The following is a 21,459-nucleotide window of genomic DNA, read 5'->3' on the forward strand; positions in this document are numbered from 1 at the left end:
TTCCTGGTATGTTTGTACCTATGATAAGGCTTACCTAAATGTTCATCTTTTAGGAGTTAATTACTGTATACTGCGCCAGTTACGTCATCCGTACATGCACTCTGAAGGAACGGCCGCGTGTGCTGTGACCAGTGGCTCCAGTGCGCATGCGTGGAAGTGATGTCACGTGGCTCGGCCAATCACAATGCTGAAGTCTGCAGCCCCAGAAAGAAGACGGGCAAAGATTAATGCAGCCTCCAGCGGGGACAACGAGGGCTTTGTTTGCGGGTAAGTGTCACATAATGTGCTAGTATGAGATGCATACTAGCACAATATGCTTTTACTTTGCAGGGAAAAATAATAAACAAACCAGACTATACTTCCTCTTTAACCACTTGCTTACTGGGCACATATACCCCCTTCCTGCCCAGGTGACATTTCAGCTTCCGGCACTGCGTCGCTTTAACTGACAATTGCGCGGTCGTGCGATGTGGCTCCCAAACAAAATTGACGTCCTTTTTTTCCCACACATAGAGCTTTCTTTTGGTGGTATTTGATCGCCTCTGCGGTTTTTATTTTTTGCGCTATAAACACAAAAGAGCAACAATTTTGATTTTTTTTTTTTATATTTTTTTGTTGCTATAATAAATATCCCAATTTAAAAAAATAGATAAAAATAAAATTTCTCAGTCTAGGCCGATATGTATTCTTCTACATATTTTTGGTAAAAAAAAAAATCACAATAAGCGACTGGTTTGCGCAAAAGTTATAGTGCCTACAAAATAGGGGACAGAATTATTATTTTTTATTATTTATTTTTTTACTAGTAATGGCGGTGATCTGCGATTTTTTATTGGAACTGGGACATTATGGCGGACACATCGGACACTTTTGACACCATTCACATTTATACTGCGATCAGTGCTATAAATATGCACTAATTACTGTATAAATGTGACTGGCATTGAAGGGGTTAACACTAGGGGGTGAGGGAGGGGTTAAATGTGTACCCTGCATAGTGTTTCTAACTGTGGGGGAAGGGGACTGACTGGGGGAGGTGACCGATCTGTGTCCCTATGTACAAGAGACACAGATCGGTCTCCTCTCTCCCTGACAGGACGTGGAGCTCTGTGTTTACACACACAGATCCACGTCGTTGTCTCTGTAACCGCCGATCGCGGGTGCCTGGCGGACATCGCGGCCGCCAGTGGTCCGGAGGAGCGGAGGCTGTATAAAGACAGCCTCCCAGAGATCTAGAACCACACTCTCATTGGCCCGCTTATGACTCATCACCCCTCCCTTCCTGGCAAACTCTCAGGAGAGCTGTGCATGATGTCATAAGCCTAGGCTTATTACCAGACAAGAAATAGGAAGTGGGCTGTAGAAGGAATATACTGGCAGGAAAAAATAGATGGAAAGATGAAAGAGTGACTGAAGGTCCGTCTGCCTGTTCACACTGTGTGTGCAAATCCGTGTACAATTCCAGATAAATGAATGACGTCATCTCTCCTGGATGAAGATCAGATCCTGGAAGAAGAGATCAGCAGTCATCATGGGATCTTCTGCACACTGCAGGGGAGCTCCACTTTAGATTTTGCAAATGCCTTTGATGATAATTGAATGTTAATGTATTGATCATTGATTTGTAATTGATAATGAAAACGTAATGCTCATGTACAGGTAGTGATGATGTAATGATAAAGGTTGATGTGCACATTGGGAGATAGAAGGATCTGACTGATGATCGGGGATGATGTGAGAGAACAATCGTTGGATTGTGTTGTAATCACACGATGACACCACATGGCCGATCTGTGTATACAGGGAGGAGGGTGCAATGCATGAAAGCAGCGGGGCCCCGCCCCTTTACAGCAGCCAATTAGAGCAGCAGAAGGCAGTACAGGCACGTAGGGTGTTAGTGGGCGGAGCTCCGGGTGGGACATAAGCTGCACCCCGGTCACTGTGTACGATCTCCGGCACCGGGAGAGGTAAGATCAGGGGCTGTGTGATGTCTGATCGTCCGATGTGTGTGTGGGGCTCCTCTGATGATCTCTGGGATCAGGTGGAGGAAATCTTCTGCTACATTGTTGTATTTGTGTGTCTGATCAGCAGATGAAGTTGTATACAGAAGTCTGGGATACAATGTAACATTGTGGATGGCAGATAAAGATTTGCATTGTATCCGTGTATGGAGAATTCTCCCCGCTGTCAGTGTGATCATATACTGACACTTTTCATGGGGATTGTTCACAATTGTTTGACAATCAGGTGGTTGAGCCCCCTTATCCCCGACTGACCGCTGCCTCTCAAACACCTCTGAATAGCGATTCACAGCAGACTGCTCTTCAGAGGGCAAAGCTTGTGTTAGATTGGAGGTAAGGAGGAGAAGAGCCTCAATAAACTGGTCGTCAATGGAAAGCCCCCCCCCCCCCTGTTTGGTGTTTAGCGCCGAGAAGGGCCCCCGTTACACTGGCGGCCAGGGCCGAGAAGGGCCCCGTTACACTGGCGGTCAGGTCCGATAAGAGCCCCCGTTACACTGGCGGCCAGGGCAGAGAAGGGCCCCCGTTACACTGGCGGTCAGGGCCGAGAAGGGCCCCCGTTACACTGGCGGTCAGGGCCGAGAAGGGCCCCCGTTACACTGGCGGTCAGGGCCGAGAAGGGCCCCCGTTACACTGGCGGTCAGGGCCGAGAAGGGCCCCGTTACACTGGCGGTCAGGGCCGAGAAGGGCCCCCGTTACACTGGCGGTCAGGGCCGAGAAGGGCCCCCGTTACACTGGCGGTCAGGGCCGAGAAGGGCCCCCGTTACACTGGCGGTCAGGGCCGAGAAGGGCCCCCGTTACACTGGCGGTCAGGGCCGAGAAGAGCCCCCGTTACACTGGCGGTCAGGGCCGAGAAGGGCCCCCGTTACACTGGCGGTCAGGGCCGAGAAGGGCCCCCGTTACACTGGCGGTCAGGGCCGAGAAGGGCCCCCGTTACACTGGCGGTCAGGGCCGAGAAGGGCCCCCGTTACACTGGCGGTCAGGGCCGAGAAGGGAGAGCCCCATTACACTGGTGGTTAATGGAGAAGTGAAAAAAATAGGTACAGCGCAAAAGCTGATAGTGATACCTACACTCTGAACATAGGTAGATATATATATATATAAACACAAACAATATATATGTGTGTGTGATTATGCAAAGATTCCAAATATCCAGGAAATCAAAAGTTCATAATAGATGAAAAACAAGTGAAGTGAGTGAAGTCCAAACACATATAATAGTAAATAATTAGAAAATCCAAAGAGTGAAAAATCCAATGTGAATCGCCGATACAATATTCAAGATGTGACATCAGAAATAATCCAAACGATCTATCAATGGAGAACCCCCCTCAGATTGGTAATCAGTAGGAGAGGGGCCCAATTACATTGCTGGTTAATGAAGAAAATACCTTTTTAAGGATTGGTGGTCAGTGGGAGAAAGGCATTACACCAGTGGCCAATGTAGAAAAGCCTCCTTAGATTGGTGGTCAGTGGGAGAAGGGCTCCATTACTTTGGTGGTCAATGTAGAGAAGCCTCCTTAGATTGGTGGTTGGGGGGGTAGACGGGCTCCATTACTTTGGTGGCCAATGTAGAAAAGCCTCCTTAGATTGGTGGTTGGGGGAAGGGCTCTATTACTTTGGTGGCCAATGTAGAAAAGCCTCCTTAGATTGGTGGTTGGGGGGAGGGAGGTAGACGTGCTCCATTACTTTGGTGGTCAATGTAGAGAAGCCTCCTTAGATTGGTGGTTGGGGGGGTAGACGGGCTCCATTACTTTGGTGGCCAATGTAGAAAAGCCTCCCTAGATTGGTGGACAGTGGGAGAAAGGCTCCATTACTTTGGTGGTCAATGTAGAGAAGCCTCCTTAGATTGGTGGTTGGGGGGGGGGGGGTAGACTGGCTCCATTACTTTGGTGGTCAATGTAGAAAAGTCTCCTTAGATTGGTGGGAGAAGGGCTCCATTACTTTGGTGGTCAATGTAGAAAAGCCTCCTTAGATTGGTGGTTGGGGGGAGAAAGGCTCCATTACTTTGGTGGTCAATATAAAAAAAAGCCTCCTTATATTGGTGGTCAGTGGGAGAAGGGCTCTATTACTTTGGTGGTCAATGTAGAAAAGCCTCCTTAGATTGGTGGTTGGGGGGAGAAGGGCTCCATTACTTTGGTGGTCAATGTAGAAAAGCCTCCTTAGATTGGTGGTTGGGGGGGGGGGAGAAGGGCTCCATTACTTTGGTGGTCAATGTAGAAGAGCCTCCTTAGATTGGTGGTTGGGGGGGGGGGGGGAGAAGGGCTCCATTAATTTGGTGGTCAATGTAGAAAAGTCTCCTTAGATTGGTGGTTGGGGGGGGGGGGGAAGAGGGGAGGGCTCCATTACCGGTGGTCAGTCAGTAAAATGCTCCTTACAGTGATGGCCATTAGGAAGAATGTTCCTTACAACGATGAATGGGATGACATCTCCTTACATTGGTGGACACTTTGTATTGGTGGTCTTGGGAAGAATGTCCCCCTTACAGATGGCTGAAGGGATTAGTGGTGTCGGTGGTATATCTAAGAGGCAGAAATGCTCATAGCTCATGGAACCTTCCTCTGGCTGTTCTGATGGGTACAGTAAGGCGATCTATAAGGATACATTTGCCACCCTCAAAGTTGGCGTTGAGTGCCCACTGTTGCTCTTTACCCTCCAAAATCTGCAGAGCTGTACTTTATGTAAATCGTATTTTCAGTTCTATTTTTCCTTGATAATGTAAAGAAATGTGGAGCATTCTGGAAATGTGGTTCCGTCTGTGTAGCTGTATGTTATATGCTGTGTCCGTGTACATCTAGCTGGCTCTGTGTCTCTAATAATAGAATGTCATTGTGACCTTTGTGTGGTGACATTACCCCCCGTACAACACTAGAAGGTGGGAAATTAAAAGGGGGTCTAAAGTCGCATAATTTCTTACCATAATTCATCCCCTGCATTATAGCGGAGTTCCACCCATATAGAAGTCAGCAGCTACAAAAAGTGTAGTTGCTGACTTTTAATAATGGGCACTCACCTGTCCCACGGTCCAGCGCTGCGGGTGAATGAAGCCCCACTGATCTCCGCGGCGCAGTCATTCTAACTGTGGGTGCCCAGCTTGCATGTATGAGCTGCACTGCACGCTGTGATTGGCCGGGCAATCCCAGAAGATTGCACGGGGGGGGGGGAAGCAGTGTACTTCCTTCCGGAGCCAGGGGAGGAAGTGGGAGCTGGGTGTCCATAAAAACAGGGTACCCGCTCCCCCCCCCCCCCAAAAAAAATGACATGGCATGTCAGGGGGTCACCTGCACTTAAAGTGGAAGTTCCATTTTTGATTGGAACTCTTACTCCGCTTTAAAGGTAGAAAATGCCCCTCTAGTTGTTGTGCCCCTCCCTTCATAAATACTTACCAGACTCCTCCTCCGATCCAATGCTGCTCCCTCTTCCTCTTCTCACAGGCTACACTGAGGGCAGCGGAAACCATTGGCTCTTGCTGTTGTCAGACAAATCCTGTGAGGAGGGACCGGCCAATTCATGCTTTGTGTGTCTATGGACAAACACAGCCGGGCTTGAGAACATGCTCAAATGGGTGCCTCCTCAGCACATGCGGCTGCCGGTCCTTTAGCCGATGACCCCCCCCCCTGCGCATGCGCCGCTGCAATCAGCGGCGCATTGCGAGGGGAATATCTCCTATACCGTACAGGTTTAGGAGATATTCTTTATACCTACAGGTAAGCCCAACCTTTTGAAGAGCGAGGGCCACTTAAGCAACTTGGTAACCAGTCGCGGGCCACAATAAGCGAAGCGGGCGGATGACAGGCAATGGCTACTCTATCGGTCCTCCGATCCGCCCAGATGGAAGGGGACGAATTCCCTTTTGTTTTTCGAATTGGAGGTAGGCGAGTGTGAACGAACATCTGTCGCTCTGTAGAGGTGAATTGAGGGTCCCATTTGGTCGGGCTGATCGTGTGTATGCGGCATAAGACTGCTTTCACACTGATGTGCTGCGGTTTACCCACAATGCGGGTGCAGCATAGTGCACCTGTGTCTATCCTGAGGGTTAGCTGAACTTTGCCATAGACTCCGCCTGTGGCAAAAGCAGGCACTGTAGCGAAAGCATCGGCTTATGGGGCTTTGCTCTGCAGCCGCTTTCTTCCTCTACCACCAGCTTCATTTACAACACTGATGCTGCAGCATGGCGGGTTGGCAACCTGCGATCTGGGCTTGCCAACCCACCATTCCAGAGCAGGAGGTCGTGGGCCACATCAGAGGGCTCCGTGGGCCACCTGTGGCCCCCGGGCCACTGGTTGGCCACCCCTGCTGTAGGTAAAAGTTTAAAAAAAGGGTATACAACCGCTTTAATGAGCTTTGGAGTTTATTGGCTTTTTTCTGAATGCTCGAAATTTGCGTTCAAAGTGCAGTTTTTCGGCGGGAAAAAAACACGAAACGCCCTACTAACTGCTGACAAACCTACCTGTTTAAGAAAGCTGTATATAGTTGAATAACTTCAGGCCGCTCTGGTCACATTTGTTAGCCAGTGCGACTGCAGGGGAGAGGAGGGAGCGCTGACAACAGATAGACCATGGGCCACTGGTACTTATCTATTCTCAGTCCGCTCCAGTCTGATCACGTGATCCCCCTGTCTCAGCCAGTGGCAGCTGCAGGGGAGAGGAGAGGGCACTCTGACTTTTTTAGGGTGGCAAACATTGTACCTACAAGAGGCCCCCCTCCCAGTCGGTCGAGTCACCCCCCCCCCCCCCCCTGTGGGTCGGTCGGTCACCAGCCCCTCACTTACTCCTATGGCGTAGGCAACGCTTCCCTCTGGGCGGCAGCTTTCCTTGCATCTCCTCCTCTGCATCACGGTGGCCACGCGTCTCCTCCTTCTAGGCCAGGGATATGCAATTAGCGGACCTCCAGCTGTTGCAAAACTACAAGTCCCATCATGCCTCTGCCTCTGGGTGTCATGCTTGTGGCTGTCAGTCTTGCTATGCCTCATGGGAATTGTAGTTCTGCAACAGCTGGAGGTCCGCTAATTGCATATCCCTGTTCTAGGCCAATAGCATCGCTTTTCCTTTTGGCCAGTCGGGAAACGGGTCTCAGGACCCGTTCCCTGATTTGCTGGGAGGAGAATATGTGTGATAATCACACCCTTTTTTGAAGCCTAGTAGAGCCTCTGACTCTAATCACGTGCTTTAAAAAAAAAAAAGAACCCATTGAAATCCATGCGTCCGAAGAACTATATGTAGATTAGGGGGCCAGACGCATGGATAGGGGGGGCTGCATTATGGGCCGCCACTGGTAAGTACTGTATATACATCCTCCTTACACAAGTTAGGGCGCATTTCTAATAGTAGTTAGGGTTAAGCCTAGTACACACGATCAGATGAAAAATTCCGCTTTCACATCGATTGTGCAATAATCTGGCCGCTAGTACACAGCTTTCAAGAGATGATCACAACAGTTCGTCCAAAATTATCTGAAGTGACAAACACAACATTTTTTTCTCATATAATACCAGATCAAACGATTTTCTTTTAATCAGTACAGGATTGGTCCGGAAAAAAATCAGAAGAGCACGACTACGCATGCTCAGAATTGAAAGAATACATTACAAGTTGTATTCTATTGTATAAGAATTTTTGTAAGTTGAATATCCGCTTCATTTTCTATAAGAGACTCGCGTGAAAAAAAACAAACGCACAATAATTTTTCTGACATTCTCATCATGTGTAACAGGCTTTAAGCTGCAATTCCATTTTAAATGCATATGTTGGCAGACCTTGGCCATTAGTGATGCTGCCTGGGTTTGCCCGTGTAGGCTTCATGCCCAGGGCCGCACATGGGCAGTGGGTCCCAGGAATGTCATTCTGCAGGCTCTGCTGGCCTGGGCCCTATACGACCTTCAGCCTTCTAGGCCTGTTACATTTTGCAGAAGAGTTTTAGATGTTCATGGGAAAGCGAGGAATGTGGTAATAGGGGGCCAGCTGCAAGAACTCAGGAGACGGCGGGCAGCCTGTGTCACAATGATATAGTAAGGAAAGATGGCGGTGCAGGACCCGGCATGTGGCAGCAAAGCAAGGGATCACAGAAGGGCAATGCTCACTCTATTGGGCGTGAATATGTTTTTATATATAATCCTGCAAAAAAATGCGGTATGCTTTTATATAAGTGGGAAATAATAATTTGTATTGCATCATAGAGCCTTACCTCGGTGTCGCAATGGTTCTACTTCCTCATGGCACTTTCTGTTACTTACACGCAGTCAAGACACTTCTTGGGCCTTCTATATCTTAAAGTGGAACCTTATGCTAGGAAATTAAAATGGGTGGACAGGCAGGATTTTCAATGCAGAAGAGACATGTTTTCTTATGCATTACATCTACTTGCCTGCCTATTCGCCCCTGTACAGTGAGCTGCGCATGCACAACTCACTGCACAAAGTCCACAATTCCAAAGCGGATGGAACTCCTGCACATGCATGGGAGTGATGTTGTCTAATGCCGCATACACACCATCACTTTATGTGATGAAAAAAAACGACACTTTCTGTGAAGTAAAAAATGACGTTTTTGAAACTTCAATTTTCAAAGACGAAGTTGCCTACACACCATCGTTTTTCTCACAATGTTCTAGCAAAGTGAGGTTACGTTCACCACATTTTACCATTGAAGCTCGCTTCATAAGTAGCTTCTGGGCATGCGTGGATGAAAAAACGTCTTAGAAAACGATGTTTTTTGCTACACACGGTCAATTTTTGCGAAGTAAAAAGTGCACTTTTGAAAAACGACACATAAAATTGAAGCATGCTTCATTTTTTTTTGGTCGTTTTTTACAAGACATAAAATGACGTTTTCCCCCACACACGGTCAATTAAAGTGACGTTTTTAAAAACGTCATTTTTTTTCATCACATAAAGTGATGGTGTGTACGCGGCATAAGGCTGGCAAATGACAGCTGGCTATTAAGACCCAGAAGCAGGCTGTCCGAACATATCAGCAGCCAGCAGGGTGTTCCGGGGTGCACATCGCTAGATTGAATGTTAGTATAGTTTTGCTTTAACCACTTGCTTACTGGGCACTTAAACCCCCCTCCTGCCCAGACCAATTTTCAACTTTCAGCGCTGATGCACTTTGAATAACAATTGCGCGGTCATGCAACACTGTACCCAAATGAATTTGTTATCATTTTTTTCACACAAATAGAGCTGTCTTTTTGTGGTATTTGATCACCTCTACAGTTTTAATTTTTTGTTAAAAAATTTAAGACCAATTTTTTTATTTTTTTTATATTATGTTATACAATTTTTCAAACAGGTACATTTTCTCCTTCATTGATGTACGCTGATGGGCTGCACTGATAGGTGGCAGTAATGGGCACTGGTAGGTTACACTGAGAGGTAGCACTGCTAAGTGGCACAGATTGGTGGCACTCATGGGCATTTATAGGTGGCACTCGTGGGCATTGATAGGTGGCACTGGTGGGAACTGTGGGCAATGGCAGGTGGCACTGGTGGGAACTGTGGGCAATGGCAGGTGACACTGGCAGGGGGCACTGATTGGCACAGATGAGGCAGAATTGCCTCTTTCTCTTCAGGACCGATGTCCCTTGCACATAAGCCGGTAATCTGCTTTTTTTTTTTTCTCACGCTGTCAGCGCTGATTACTGAGCTTTTGTTTACATCACGTGATCAGCTGTCATTGATCGGCCCCTTACTCGGATCAGTGATCACACGGCCTCCTGCAATTCAGGTCTGCGCTGTGGCCGTCATTCAGCTATAGCGCGGATACCAAGTGGTTAAATTGGAAGTTAAAGCGGAGTTCCACCCAAAAGTGGGATCTCCGCTGGTCTGCCTCTTCCCCTCAGGTGCCACACTTTGCATCTTTCGTGGGGGGGTAGCAGTTTTTGAAAGGTCCGCGGCCACCTCGGCCCCCCTTCTCCTTCCTCCGCCGCCGGGCCCAGTTAGAAAGTCTGTGCCGAAAGGCTTCACTTGCCACCAATGGCGGTGCCGACATCACGGGAACAATGGACAAGTAAGTGTCCTAATATTAAGTCAGCAGCTACAGTATTGTATAGGGGGCGGAACTCCTCTTTAACTTCCATCACTGGCTTTTACCTATAGGTAGGCCTAGAATAAGGCTTACCTATAAGTAGTGTAAATATCTCCTAAATCTACACCTTTTAGGAGATATTTACTGTACACGCAGCCGGTGACATCACTGGCGGATGAGCTCTGAAGGAACGGCCACCTGTGCTGTTTCTTCAAAAACCCTGTGCTGTGAATGGTGGCTCCTGCAAACATGAGCGGGAGTGACATCATCGTGGCTCCAGCCAGTCAGAGCCGCAATCCGCGAACCCAGAAACAAGATGGGTGAAGATGGAAGTGGCCTCCTGCTCTGACATCTCGGCGTAGGAGGACTTAGTTTCAAGGTAAGTTTAACATAATGTGCTAGTATGTGATGCTACTAGCACAAAAAAACGTCCAGCGGTTTACAACCGCTTTAAACAGATAGTGAGAAGAATTTACTAAGAATGGGGCAGCCAGAATCTGTGTTAAATAGTGCATGACAATCAATCGGCTTTTAGCTTTAATTTTCAAAGCTTAGAGGAGGTATACCCGAAAAAATTATATATACATTTATAATTTATAAAATTTATATACAATTTTTTTTTTTTTTTAAAGCAAGCAGCTACAAATACTGCAGCTGCTGACTTTTAAAAAATGGACACTTGCCTGTCCAGGACCCCTGCGATGTCGGAAGCCGAGGCCAAGCAATCGCTTGTTTCTCGGCTGCCCCTGCCACCATCCTCGGTGAGGGGTCCAGAAGGGAAACGTTGCAGCCTCACTGCCCAGTTCCCTACTGCGCATGCGTGAGCGGCGTGGCCCGTCCTCACTGGTCCCTGCTCTCTCCTGGAGTAACAGTGTGTTTCCCAGGAAACAGAGAGGGGGGGAGTGACATGACTCCCACAGGAGTCTATGCCCAGAAGTGGGTGCAAATACCGTAGACAGGTATCTGCACCCCTTCCCCCTGAAAGGTGCCAAATGTGACACCGGAGGGGGGGTTCCGAAAAGCAGAAGTTCCATTTCTGTCTGGAACTCCGCTTTAAAACGGTTGTAAACTGTGGATGTTGTAAAAAAAAAAAACGCCTGCAAGGCAATGGCATAATGAGCTGACATGTCATTAAAATGGATTGTGTGTGGGCTACAGAGCATTTTTCAGGTTCTAAAAATGGGCAATTTTTTTTTCGAACATGGTCTATTTTTTTCCCCGATGTTTTTAACGTTGTCATTTTTAAGGTTGTAAAAAAATGGTCGTGTGTGGGCTTTAACGACGTGAAAAATCCGTGCATGCTTAGAAGCAAGTTATGAGACGGGAGCGCTCGTTTTGGTAAAACTACCGTTCATAATGGAGTAAGCATATTCATCACGCTGTAACAGACAGAAAAGCGCAAATCGTCTTTTACTAACACAAAATCAGCTAAAGCAGCCCAAAGGGTGGCGTCATCCGAATGGAACTTCCCCTTCATAGTGCCGTCATACGTGTTGTACGTCACCATGCTTTTTTTTTTTCACGGATCGTGTGTAGGCAAGGCCGTTTTTAATGATCGGGTTGAAAAAAAACGTATTTTTTTCTAGACCCTTAACGTAATTTTTTTTAGAACCCGAAAAACGGTCGTGTGTACGCGGCATAAAGGTTTTTTATTTTCTAAATGGGTTCCTTTAAGCTAGTGCATTGTTGGTTCACTTACCTTTTCCTTCGATTTCCCTTCTAATTTTTTTTTTCTTTGTTTTCTTTGTCTGAATTTCTCGCTTCCTTTTTCTCCTCGGTAAGCTTGCCCCCATCATTCATGGGGGTTAGTCAGCCAGAACAACTTACTGAGGAGAAACCGGAAGTGAGAAATTCAGACATTTAGAAGGGAAATCGAAGGAAAAGGTAAGTTAACCAACAATGCACAAGCTTAAAGGAACCTATTTAGAAAATAAAAAAAACAAACCTTTACATCCCCTTTTAAAGCTGTCCAGCTTTTAGGACACACACACACACACACACACACACACACACACACACACACACACACACACACACACACACACACACACACACACACACACACACACACACGACTCCTTGTTAGTTACAGAGCAATAAATGTATAAATAACCTTGGGCCCAGACAGACAGGTTCTGCACAAAATACACTCGTCATACTTACACTGTCAGAGAACAATTCAGACCCATGACTGGTCTCTATTTCTGCCTACGTGCCTATGCTTGTCCTAGCAAGCATGTCAAATATTTGCCTAGTCATTATGGACTGGCTAAAATGAACATATCTGTGTGATCTGAATCTGAAAAGGAAATTTCCAAGTTGCACTAGAAGACTGTACTGTGTTTGATAAAATGGTTCTAAAGGTAACATTTGTATACATTCTATTCATTAAAGTAGAACTTCTGCAAAAAAGGGAGTTCTGCTTTTCTGCCCCACCTTCATTATTGTTACCTTTTTTGGGGGCTGGTGTTAGCGCTTCAATCATCCCAACACCATGGTTGATATGGTGTCAGGAAGATTGAAGCACATTATTTTACTACATTGTAATATATAGTGAGATGGTTCAGTTCATCATAATGCAGAAGCATGCCTGCCACTGGATGCAGCGTGTCGCGTGCCACCGTCGCCTGCCACTGGATGCAGCGTGCCACCGTCGCCTGCCACTGGATGCAGCGTGCCACCGTCGCCTGCCACTGGATGCAGCGTGTCGCGTGCCACCGTCGCCTGCCACTGGATGCAGCGTGCCACCGTCGCCTGCCACTGGATACAGCGTGTCGCGTGCCACCGTCGCCTGCCACTGGATGCAGCGTGCCACCGTCGCCTGCCACTGGATGCAGCGTGCCACCGTCGCCTGCCACTGGATGCAGCGTGCCACCGTCGCCTGCCACTGGATGCAGCGTGCCACCGTCGCCTGCCACTGGATGCAGCGTGTCACTTGCCACCTTCCACCAGACGTAGCGTGTCATGTGCCAATGTCGCCTGCCAGCAGCTGCAGCGTGTCATGTGCCAATGTCGCCTGCCAGCAGCTGCAGCGTGTCATGTGCCAATGTCGCCTGCCAGCAGCTGCAGCGTGTCATGTGCCAATGTCGCCTGCCAGCAGCTGCAGCGTGTCACGTGCCAGTGTCACCTGCCACCAGATGGAGCTTCAGGGCAATGTCCATACACGGCTATGCAGCCTCTCCCCATCGCTACTGTCTCAGCCAGAATACAAATGAGCAGGCAGCCGGCATAAGAGGTTCTCCTCCTATGAGAATCTAATGTGGATTATTATTATAATTATTATTATTATAATCTAATGCTAATCTCAAAGGAGCTCACACAAGGAAGGACAGTAAGCAATGATGCACGCCGCTATGGAAACAAACCGCCTCTGCTCCCAGGGGCAGTGTGGCCCGGTGTCTGACATGCCACGTACTGGTCCATGGCCTGGGGGTTGGGGGAGCCCCTGACCTAGGCAGTTCAAGTGGAAGTTTGGCAGCCTGCCCTCTTTGCCTGCACATTTCTGGGACACATCACAGGTCTCAGAAGGCTGCAGGACCATTCACAAAGTGCGGCACGGCTCACACATGCACAGTGGGAAGCTGGTTGTGAAGCCACAAGGAGTCACAGCTGACTTCCCACACTAAACATGCCAGTGCCAGGGACCCAACGATAGGTGAAGAACCGGCTCAGTGAAGACGGCGCTGGGTTTCTGAATAAATGGGTGTTTTATTAAAAGTCAGCAGCTACAGTATTTGCCTAGCTCCCAACTGTCCCTGATTTCGAGGGACTGTCCCTGATTTGGAGCAATGTCCCCCTGTATCTCATTCCTTCTCATTTGTCCCTCATTTTGGTCTGATCTATATAGTTGTATATCAAATGCACTTTTTATCTATCAAAAGGGTGTTTTCCAGGGCTAAACCTTTCATCTGATTTCTAAATTGTTCCAAAAAGTCAAAATAAAGGAATAGTAGTGGTAAAAAAGCATTTGTGGGTTTAACCAATCTTGTTTTTCTGTGAAATTCTCCTTTTAAGGGGGCGTGGTAGGGGGAGTGTCCTATGCCTGCATACTTTTGCTGATAGGTGTCCCTCATTCCCATCTCAAAAATTTGGGAGGTATGTATTTGTAGCTGCTGACTTTAATTTTTTTCTTTCTAGGTTAAAGATCCTGTGCAGATCTCTGTGTAGCTGCATACACTGGTGCGAGGGCCGTGTTTACCCGCATGGGAATGCACAGGTGCTCCATGCATCCCCATGCAGGCAGTCCCATTCATGTCTATTGGGATGCACTAGCTGCATGCACACAGCTCTCTATTTGACCCCCGTGCGGGTGCATGGGCACCTCGGCTAACAGCAACCATTTAGGGCTTGAATACATAGATGGCTGGGACAGTAAAAACAGGTGGTAGAGTTCCAGATTTACTGCCCCCTCCCCCTAAACTCTAACATTTCAGCTGGATGGAGCTGGACACTTGCTGCCTGCTGATGCTTTGCTTGGCAGCCGCTGTTATTTTATCTCAGCTTGCAGAAGTGCTGTTAGTCCAACTCCTGTGAGGAGAAGGCGAGGGCGTGGCTTACCGGCGCTGCGTGCGTCTATGGATGCACAAAGCCTGGCTTGGGAGCATGCGTGCATGGGTACCCCCTAAGCACTCGCCTATTGAGGGGGCACCCAGAGGAGGGAGAAGGTGGCAGCACTGTTGGGGGACTCGGGAAGTAGTAAGGGACCTTTCTATGCCATATCCCTCTAATTCTTCCTGTATTGTAACTGTACTGTCTGCCCTCATGTTATTGGCGCTATATTAATCCTGTATACTAATAATAATAATATTGTTGAATAGAGCAGGTAGGTATAACATATTTTTAATAAAAAAAAGTATAATTTTAGTATCACTTTAAGAATACATTTAGATTTTTTTTTTTTTTTTTTACCATCACTTTAAATGTGTGTTGCTGGCCAGCCTTGTCAGTGCTTGCTAGACTTTTTTTTTTTTTTTCTTTAACCACTTGACCACCGGGCCTATTCTGGCACTTCTCTCCTTCATGTGAAAATCACAATTTTTTTGCTAGAAAATTAATCAGAACCCCCCCAAACATTATATATATTTTTTTAGCAGACATCCTAGGGAATAAAATGGCAGTCATTGCAATACTTTTTGTCACACCGTATTTGCGCAGCGGTCTTACAATCACTTTTTTGAATTAAAAAATTACAACAATAATTTTTGCCCAATTTTTTTATATATTGTGAAAGATAATGTTACGCCGAGTAAAATGATACCCAACATGACACGCTTAAAAATTGCGCCCGCTCGTGGCATGGCGTCAAACTTTTACCCTTAAAAATCTCGATAGGCGACGTTTAAAAAATTCTACAGGTTGCATTTTTTGAGCTACAGAGTAGGTCTAGGGCTAGAATTATTGCTCTCGCTCGAACGATCGCGGCGATACCTCACTTGTGTGGTTTGAACACCGTTTTCATATGCGGGCGCTACTCGCGTATGCGTTCGCTTTTGCGCGCGAGCTCGTCGGGACGGGGCGTTTTTAAAAAATTTCCCTTGTAATAGAAAAAAGCATGACGGGTCCTCTTAAATATGAGATCTGGGATCAAAAAGACCTCAGATCTCATATTTAGGCTTAAATGCAAAAAAAGAAAAAATTAAACTGTCATTTTTTTAAATGACAGAAAAAAAAATGTTGCTTTAAGACGCTGGGCGGGACTGACGTTTTGACGTCACTTCCGCCCAGCAGAGATATGGGGACGGGCGAAGGAGATTTTTCCTTCAGTCTCGTCCCCAGTCACTTGCCGAACGGACCCGATCGCCTCCGCCGCTACCGACGGCTACGGTAAGCGGCGGAAGGCGCGGGAGAGCGGCGGGGGGCCCCTCTCCCGCCACCGATAACGGCGATCTCGCGGCGGAGACCGCCGTTATCGTTTACAGGACCGTCGGCACTAAAGATGCATACCTCGGTTGTGGCAGCAGCTGCTGCCGTTACCGAGATATACATCTTTAAAAACAGGACGTCTTTTAGACATGAGGCGGTGGGCAAGTGGTTAATTTAATTTGCTCTTGGGATCTTTAACCTGATGTAGACTTTCACAGACAATTTTATCTTTGTACGTCTCCTTCGCCACTAATAGCGTTTATATAGCTCATGTGACCGATCTTTTATGGAGGAGAACGTGCAGGAAGACACAGAACAAGACGTAATTACAGGGGATGGAAAGGTGAGGATCTGATTTATTGCTGGAGAACGAGGTGTGGTCACCTGGAGTGTGAAGGAGTCCTGAATCTTGTATTTCTGCCCTGTATGTTCTCTAGAACCTGTTCTTGTAGGGAAGCTAGAGGGAAAACGCCAGACCGGATTTTGCCTGACACCTGACGGAATGGATGCAATCAACACGGCTTCAGTTTGCTCACTTAGGCCTGGTTCACACCTATGCATTTTTTTTGTGCATTTTGCAGATTTGCACTACAGAACATGTTCCATAGGAAGCCATGGTAAATGGACTGTAATGCAAATTTGCAAAATGCAAAAAAGCGCTAAAAATGCGTAGGTGTGAATCAGCCCTTAGGTTGGCCTTACGCTATACAATTTTCTTGTTCATCTTTCCTTTTAGATTTACCAAAACTAGGGTTGTCCCGATACTAGTATTGGTATCTGGACCGATACCGGGCATTTGCATGAGTACTTGTACTCGCGCAAGTGCTCCCGAAGCTTCACCTGATACCTGGGATGGGAGAGGGAGGGAGCTACAACAGGAAGTCACTCCTCCTGCACCCGGCATATTCCCTTCCCTGTTAGGCGGAATGAGCTCCGCCCAACAGATGCCTTCTAGTGCCAGCCCCGCCGTGACATCACTCAGAGGTTCTGGAGGAGAAGAAAGGGCTGCCGGTGTCCTGCCGAAAATGTTCCCCTGGCGGATTAGGACCCCCCTGTACTGCGCAGACGCAGCGTTTGCGCAATATGAACCTCAACCGAGCCTCCGAAAATAGCTGAACATATAGAGCTGAGGTCAGCTCTACACGGCGCATGCGCAATGACTATCGCATATGCCACGCGCTTCCGATGCTAGAGCTACTCTGCAAGGGATGGGGTGATTTTAACAATAAAGTACACATCTTAGCGGGGCGGGTTTTGCAATGGCAATGTTCATGGGCGGATTTGTACATTTAACTCAGATGGCCAACACGCCCCTATATAATGTGTACTTTGTTAACATCACCCCCGCCCCTTGCAGAGTAGCACTAGCATCGGGAGCGTGCAGCATATGTGATCGTCATTGCGCATGTGCCGTGTAGAGCTGACTCTCAGCTCTACATGTTTGGCTATTTTTGGAGACTCGGTGCCGCGCCTGCACAGTACAAGGGGGTCCTTATACGTCGGGCGGAACTTATTCTGCAGAACACCGGCGCTGCGGGGGAACAGTGTGCATGTGAGTAAACCTACCAGATCTGTTCACACACACACACTGTCTGCATAGTGCGAGGAGCCCAAGAGCAGCTCTGCCCCTCCTCCTGCTTATGTTTCCCTGCAGTCAGGCTGGGAAACATCTGGGTCATGTGACATTGTATATTTGTTAGGAAAAGAGTACTTTTTTAGATTTTTTTTTTTTTTTTTTTTTTAAGTAAAATAATGTATAAAATAATAACATACAATAATAGCAGGAACAATGTCAACTAAACAGTGTGCGTATTTTTTTTTTTTTTTTTTTAACAATAGAAAAAACAGTGTGTGTGTTTTTAGTATCAATTTAAGCCAACCATAGATTAATCGAATCTCGGCTGGTTCAGCAGGGGATGGATTGACTTCAGTCAATCCATTTTTCATGCAATTACAGTTAATCCATTTTTCATGCAATTACTGCTGGTGACTTTACTGTAGCTGCCAGCAGTGATCATTGTATTCTGCTGGCAGGGAAGGCTCCCCGCCAGCAGAACACAAAAACGCTGCAGGAGGGATCCCACTATCAACGCCATGTTAAAGGTGGCAAGCGAGCGATTAGCAGGAAAGAAAATTATGTGTTCTATGGCTTGCTTTACTCAAGCTAGCTAGAAATGCTATGGGGGGTGTTTTTCAAAGTGATTTCTCAACAAAATAAAGCACGGGGACATGGATAGATGGGGGAGTTTTCTGTGAAAATTAAAAATGAATTAAATGTAATTTTCAGTTGGTGCTCAGATACAGTTTAGTGCCACTTTATTAAGTGCTGTTGGCAGTCAGACACTTTAACACGCTGGGAAGTTTTCCAATCTGTTATAAACAAGGAGGAAGGTTCCAAGTTCTGTGTAGGCAACACTGTCATTTCCTACTTCCTCCTGGACAAATCTGCCTTCTTATGACCAGTCTAAGGCAACTTTCACACTGGGGCGTTTTGCAGGGTCTATTACGCTATAAATAGCACCTGCAAACGACCCTAAACAGCGGATGCTGTTTCTCCAGTGTGAAAGCCAGAGGGCTTTCACACTGGAGCGGTGCGCTAGCAGGACCGCTCCAAAAGTCCTGCTAGCAGCATCTTTGGAGCGGTGTGTTTACAGCTCCTCCACCGCTCCTTCCCATTGAAATCAATGGGACAGCGTGGCTATACCGCTGGCAATGTGCCTCTGCAGAGGCGCATTGCGGGCGGTATTAACCCTTTTTCGGCTGCTTTCGGGGGTTAAAACCACACCGCTAGCGGCTGAATACCGCTGCAATTCCGACGGTATAGCGCCGCTAAAAATAGCAGCGCTATTCCGCCGCTGCACCTCCCGCCCCAGTGTGAAAGGGACCTTATCCATTTATCCTCCCGGATTATTTTGCGTTTATCGCTAGAGGCTGCTATAGCCACTAACAATCGCTGTCTTATCCCCAGGGATGGCTTTCTGCTGGGAGAAGGTCATTGCTGGTTCCCCTGTCGGCACTGTTTGTGATGGGGGGAATCGTACAAATTTTTTTCCTGCAACCCGTGGTTGCAGGAAAGAAATTTGCACTGTGTGGCCGGCCTTAAGCCTCATACACACAATCGAGACCGTTGTCCACGGAACATTTTAAAGCCTGCCATCCAACATTTGCCGGTGGAAAATCCGACAACAATTGTCTGATGGGAGTACAAATGATCGGATTTTAGGCCAACAGTCTGTCAATTCCCATTGGAAAATCCGATCGTGTGTCGTGTGTAATAGGCTTTAGTATCACAATAGCCATTTTTTTTTTTCCACACTGCTGGGTTGAACACAAAAACTTCTATTGTGTACCAGGCTTTGGGCATTTTTAAGAAAAATCAGTCACATGCTATAATGGGGGGGGGGGGGGGGGTGGCTTGTGGTAAAAAAAAAAAAATGACTCCAACAGGACACAAAACTCGGATTAATTTTTATTTTTTTTATTTTTTTTTATTCTATTCTGTGTTTTCTTAACCACTTAAGCCCCGGACCATTTTGCATCTAAATGCCCAGGCCAGGTTTTGCGATTCGGCACTGCGTCGCTTTAACTGACAATTGCGCGGTCATGCGACGTGGCTCCCAAACAAAATTGGCGTCCTTTTTTCCCCACAAATAGAGCTTTCTTTTGGTGGTATTTGATCACCTCTGCGGTTTTTATTTTTTGCGCTATAAACAAAAATAGAGCGACAATTTTGAAAAAAATGCAATATTTTTTACTTTTTGCTATAATAAATATCCCCCAAAAACATATATAATTTTTTTTTTTTTCCCTCAGTTTAGGCCGATACGTATTCTTCTACCTATTTTTGGTAAAAAAAATCGCAATAAGCGTTTATCGATTGGTTTGCGCAAAATTTATAGCGTTTACAAAATAGGGGATCGTTTTATTGCATTTTTTTTTTTTTTACTACTATTGGCGGCGATTTTTTTCGTGACTGCGACATTATGGCGGACACTTCGGACAATTTTGACACATTTTTGGGACCATTGTCATTTTCACAGCAAAAAAATGCATTGAAATTGCATTGTTTATTGTGAAAATGACAGTTGCAGTTTTGGAGTTAACCACAGGGGGCGCTGTAGGGGTTAGGGTTCACTTAGTGTGTTTACAACTGTAGGGGGGTGTGGCTGTAGGACTGACGTCATCGATCGAGTCTCCCTTATAAAAGGGATCACTCGATCGATACGCCGCCACAGTGAAGCACGGGGAAGCCGTGTTTACATACGGCTCTCCCCGTTCTTCAGCTCCGGGGAGCGATCGCGACGGAGCGGCTATAAACGAATAGCCGCGCCGTCGTCCCGGATCGCTCCCCGAGGGAACCCGCACGCAGCGGACCCCCCACCCGCTAGAAGGCAAGGGCGTATAGATACGTCCTTCTGCCTGTCCGTGCCATTCTGCGGACGTAAATAGTCGTGCGGCGGGCGTTAAGGGGTTAAAGGATCACTACAGGATTTTTTTTTTTTTTTAGCTAAATAGCTTCCTTTACCTTACTGCAGTACTGGTTTCATGTCCTCATTGCTCGTTTTTGCTTTGATGTTGCTGTAAAACTGCTCTGATCTCCACACTTCCTGGTTGTCTGTTTCCTTACAACCATCGTACTGGGAGCTTTTCACTGTAGGTCTAAGCTGTCATTACTGTGTGTCTAAAACTTAACAGAACCAATCAGATTCATTTTAAAAACAAAACACTGCCCTGGATTTGTTTGTTTTTGTTTTGTGTGTCTCTCTAGTTCACAGGAACATGAAACCAGTTTAAAAGTGAAACTAAACTGCAGGCACATTATATGATTGATTTTTATCTATTTGTAATAATTTTTAAAAGGAATCAGTTAACTTTTATGTCTCTATACCCTGTAAACAGTCATTTCAGCAAAAAAAAAAAATTCCTTTAGTGACCCTAACTCAAACAAGACCCTTCTATTGCTCTCACCTCCTCCATCTCCGAATTCCTTTCTCTTTTTTTTCTGCTGCGCTCTGACTTCTTGTTAGACGGTGGCTCTCTGTGGCCTCACTGTATGTTTGTATTGCAAGACTCCCAATATAGACTGAGATATGGGAGTTGTAGGCCCCTTTCAGACGAACGGTTGTTTTACCACAGCTAAAAGCATGTTTATGTTTTGCTGGAATTCAAGACTCCAGGCAGAGCGATCAGCTGCATTTGTACAGTGCTTTTAGCTGTGGTTGCGTTTAGCCGCAGCACGATATTGAAGTGGATCCGACTTGGATCCCTGCCAATACCAAGCACTGTGTCTGGTATGAATCTTGAGGAGGAACTCCATGCCAAATTTCAAATAAAAACCGGCAGGGGTTCCCCTTACAGGAGCATACCAGGCCCTTGGATCTGCTATGGATTTTAAGGAGACCCCACGTACACCGGTTAAGGAGGGGGGGGGGCGCTCACTCGTCCCCACCCCCTTCCTGACCGGCCGGGCTGCTGCTCATATACGGGTCTGGTGTGGATTTTGGGGGGAACCGGTGTGGGGTTCCCCCCAAAATCCACACCAGACCCGTATATGA

At 47.0% G+C, this 21,459-nt stretch overlaps 1 protein-coding gene across 1 annotated transcript in view; it reads left to right on the forward strand.

The window, feature by feature from the left end:
* Window positions 1–1,871: 1,871 nt before the first annotated feature.
* The window catches only part of SQOR (sulfide quinone oxidoreductase), an 87,486-nt gene continuing 67,898 nt past the window's right edge, over window positions 1,872–21,459 (forward strand). The window contains exon 1 of the mRNA XM_040342619.1: window positions 1,872–1,967. The gene's annotated coding sequence lies outside the window, so the exon portion shown is untranslated. The remainder of the gene's footprint in view (window positions 1,968–21,459) is intronic.

Source organism: Rana temporaria, chromosome 3 (assembly GCF_905171775.1).
Source record: "Rana temporaria chromosome 3, aRanTem1.1, whole genome shotgun sequence".
Lineage (NCBI taxonomy): Eukaryota > Metazoa > Chordata > Amphibia > Anura > Ranidae > Rana > Rana temporaria.